Source organism: Diplotaxodon limnothrissa, linkage group LG16 (assembly GCF_057381915.1).
Source record: "Diplotaxodon limnothrissa isolate DT_005_m linkage group LG16, D_limnothrissa_male_GT1.1, whole genome shotgun sequence".
Taxonomy (NCBI): Eukaryota; Metazoa; Chordata; class Actinopteri; order Cichliformes; family Cichlidae; genus Diplotaxodon; species Diplotaxodon limnothrissa.
This window is the reverse complement of record NC_140611.1, coordinates 38,672,679-38,677,177: the sequence shown is the minus strand read 5'-3', so window position 1 is coordinate 38,677,177 and position 4,499 is coordinate 38,672,679.

Genomic DNA, 4,499 nt, shown 5'->3' with positions numbered 1-4,499 from the left:
AGTCCTAGAAATCCTAGAAAGAATATACAACTGTATCTGTATAATTAAGGTTCAATGCATTTTTCTCTGATGTTAAACAAAGTTTGTATGTTTTAATTAAGTGTTTGGTAGATTTAGGGGGGGTTTTTTTTGGGGGGGGGGGGGTACTATAGTTGAACTAGATGTGTAAACTTTTTTTTTAAAATATGTAATAAAAATTTGTGTTTTTAGCTCTTTATTCGTCACCCAGGGCACAGCTTATAGCTCTGCCTTCAGGCTAGTGGATCAAAACAGCACTTTATGCTACAAAGGTGTAAATAATGTTCAGTGTAAGACAAAATAACGAAAACATGAATATTAGGATTGGGGTGGCTTAATAATGCATCACAGTTTCTAAATAACAGATGGCTTCTATCAGATGTCTGCCATGTGTGTGTGTGTGTGGTTAATGTTTAGTCAATGGCTAACATAACGTCCCATTAAGCCCATCTCTCTGCTCTCTGGTGCTTGCCTGCAGTCTCTCTTTATGACGTAAGAGATGGATGGTGACATACAGACCCCCAGTGGAAAACACGTTCTGTCATCATGAATGTGCCAATAGGAAAATGATTATCAAAAAAAGCACTAAAGGGAATTACGGATCCCTGCCGCTGTAAATGTCAGCCTTCTCCGTGCGTACTCGTGTCACTCTGGGGCAGTTTAGGCAAACACACAAAGACAGGTTCAACCACTGACTGACCCCCCCCTCCCCCCGCCAAAAAAACAAAAAAAACAGTGAGTGATTATTACTTGGACCCAGTCCCAGTGTCAGTTACCCACGTTTGCAGCAGTGATAGCGTGTGTCACTGACGCTGTTACTGCTGCTGTGAGCAGACAGGTGTGTCTGTTTAAGGCGGCTGCTTTTGACAGAACATGTGGATTGAGTTGAGTCTGGGATACATAGTCTTACTTAGATATCTTTACTTTTTCAGTAAAAAAAAAAGAAAAGACATATACAGTACATGTCAGATTTAAACTGCAACATCTATTATAGCATCAGAGCACCTTTGTTCCTTTCTAAACAAACACAGAGGCAACAAAAGAGTCTTTGCCCGTCAGACTTTGAATGATTGTTACTTGTTCAGTCAGGTAGTGAGCTGCTTCTGCTGCCACTGCTTTCTTTAGAGCGTTGCCTGCTGCCAGCTGTATGCAAATGAGACAATCTACCTGTTCAGTGATATGTACAACACCCTGGAGTTACTAAAACAAAGGCCACACTTTGACTCAGCTACCTGTCCTTACCCCTTTGGGACATTCAATGAAAACACCTTGAACTGGTTGCAGGAAACAACATTATCATTCGTCTCATTTAAAGGCTTCCCAGTGATCTTCCCTAACTAAAAGTCATCCTTGTGCCTTTTCCGGTTGCCAACCCGTACCTGCGTAACGCGAGCCGAACGAACAAAACTTCATCTTCAGGTATTGTACGTGAGGCTCAACGTGAAGCAAATACGGACAAACGGGGAAAGGTCACAGCGTAAGTCGGTCCAGAGAGGGATGTGATGGGCATAAATCAGCTGGCTTCTTCATGTTCAACCTTTAGGAGAAGATTTTAAAAAGTTACAGCACCAAGCAAAAGTTGTCAGAATGGATTCTCTGAAAGGGAACGAGTGAGGAGCTTCAAAGCTTACCTTTAGAAGAAGCAAAGAAATAATAGCAGGCGCAGCCTCAGACCTCACCTTTTATACCTCTACACGCTCTCTCTCTCCACTGGCTCACTCTTTTCCTTTCTCCACCCCTCAAAGTGGATCCTCGGGGCAGGCACAGACACCTGTCGCATGGTGCGTTACTCTGATCCAATATTGACATAAAGGGGGAGGGTTGTCTCTACGTGTGTGTGTGTGTGTGTGTGTGTGTTGATGGGAGGTCACACCAAACACCCACACAAAATGAATTATTCTTACTAACGCCTTTTCTCCATCCAAAGCCCCCCCTCCCTCCTCTTTCCCGTGCCGGGCAACGACCTTTGTGCCTGCACTGAACTGTAAAAGGGCTCATTGTAACGTAGCTACCTGCCAACCTGCTCGTTTTGTCTCATTCAGCGTCCGTGTGGGAATCATTTTCATATTATCTGCCTTGCAAATAACTTTCTGCTGCAGAGCGACACACCTTGCTCTGTAACTCTGAGGGAAAATCGTCTCAGAGTTAGTGGAGGAAAAGTTTGGTGTTTAAATTTGGTGGGAAATCCACCAGGAAACATATCTTCATACACATTTACCCAAAGAGAACACTGGAAAGGATATTAGTGTTTAGATGTATTCATTCATTCAGATATTTCAGTGAGTCCAGTATATCTAAATCTGAAAACTACAACGTCAGGAAAAAAATAGATACAAATGATTTTGGATTATTGTACTAAAGCTCCCGCTCATCTATATCGCTGAACTGTCCCTACCAGCCCACCCACCTGTTTATTCTCATGTTGTTGTCTCTCAGTGCTCTTCTATTCACACGGCTTTCTTCTCACTCCACTGGAAAGGCAGATGGCTACCCTTCAGAGGCTTCCTGTTCAAAGGGACCTTTTTCTACCCTCTGTAGCCAAGTTCTTCCTCATAGGTAATCATCCAGGTTCTCTGAATAATATTATAGGCTCTCACCTGTACAATACAAAGTGCACTGATATAAATTTATGATATAAAAAGTGAGGAAGTGTGTAGTGAAGTGTGTGTTTGGGTGATGATTTCTTTGCTGTAACTGCTTCTTGGCAGTAAATCTTGTACTGTTGGAAGGTCTGTTTGTTTCCCCTTTAATGGAGCTACATTTGTGGGAAAATGCATTTGTTGGTTGAGCAGCAGAGCTGCGTATGTAGGTTGTGCCCATGAAAACCTCGTTAAATCTTCTCTGCCAATGTCAAACAGCTTATTCTGCTGTGGACTCTAGTTTTAACTCCTTGTTATGATCTTGTGATAAACCTGTTTTCCTATTTTCATGTTTCTATAGGTTAAAAGGAGAGATCCTTGGAAAGACTTTTATCTTTTGTGGCTGTTATAGAGAAAATTTGACACCACAAGGCTTTTCTTTAATAAGGCTGCTTCACACTGATAAGCAATTTGCTTTAGAAAGTATTAAAAATTAAGGTATTTAAAAGGTATTACTAACAAAACACATTAAGTTGTGTTATGGGTTTGTAAGATTCAGTGGTTGATGAGGACTGCTTGTATACTTGCCACTACTCTCAGAAACATTATGGTTCTTAAATGGTTCTTCAGATGTCTTCGTGGTTCTTTAAAGAACCATCCTACGTCAAAGAACCTTTTTATTTTGTAGATGGTTCTTCAGCTATTACAAATGGTTCTTTAAAGAACCAAAGGTTCTTCATCCTTAGCTGTCTAAGTTTGATGGTGTAAAATGGCATAAATATTTATTCACTATAATGAGGCTGTGAATTCTACTGTGTTTTGTTTGTGTGCATGTGTGTGCGAAGGGGGAGGGTGGGTTACCTCCCTCAGGTTACCCTTTAAGAGCAGATGGTAGGAAACTGAATATTCAATTAAAAGTTAGAAATACTTGCTTAAAAATATACTGGTGGCAGGTGTGGGGGCCAAAGCCTAAAGACCCCCCCCACACACACACACACACACACACACACACACACACCCCTAACCCCGCCAACCCATTGATCACAAATAATGTGGTAATAGAATATGGAATTTGTTATTAAGATGTTTATGAATATTGTCAGTTAACAAACAGTAGACACAATGCACACATTCAAATACTGTACTTTAGTTTGAAATTTTAATAAAATATTACTATTTACTATACTATTTGCATGCGCAAAAGAAGACGTCACACACAACGCGCTCAGTTTAGACCCAGAACAACAGTTTGACTGATGCACCTTAATATAAAGACTTGTTTCGGACTTTACGTTTCCCAATTTTGCTTTAAGTTATAAAGTTATTTTGTTATTTACATTTGGCCTAATAATGACCCTTGTTGCTGTTTTAGAGGAGCGCTGCTTCAAAGGATAGCTGCAGATTATACAGTACAAAGAAAATGTTCGCGTTTCTCCAACGTCGTCTTCTCAACAGTTTCACTGGATGGACAGGAAGCGTTCACGTCGTCTTCTCTGGCGCTGATAGTTGGCGTCTGTCTTGTGTCAGTGACGTAAAAGACGGATTTAATGCGACCTGACCATCAAACAGCAGTCGCTTTCTAAAACATCAGATATGTGTCGGATTCAGGACCACATACGAAAGTGACCCAGATCGGATTTAAAACTATCGAACTTGTACAGTTGACACTGTCATAGCATGATCGGATATGGGTCGCATAGGGTCAGAAAAGTCGGATTTGATGCGCTTTCGCCTGCAGTGTGAACGTAGCCTTTGATTAAATTACAGTGGGATGGAAGTCGAGGACAAGGAGAAGGAAGCTTAGGATGAGGAGGAAGAAAAGCAGCAGGAGCATCTTTAGTGATCTCTATGGTGTCATTGGGGTTGGTTTCATTAATATGGTCCTCTCACAGAGAAAGATGA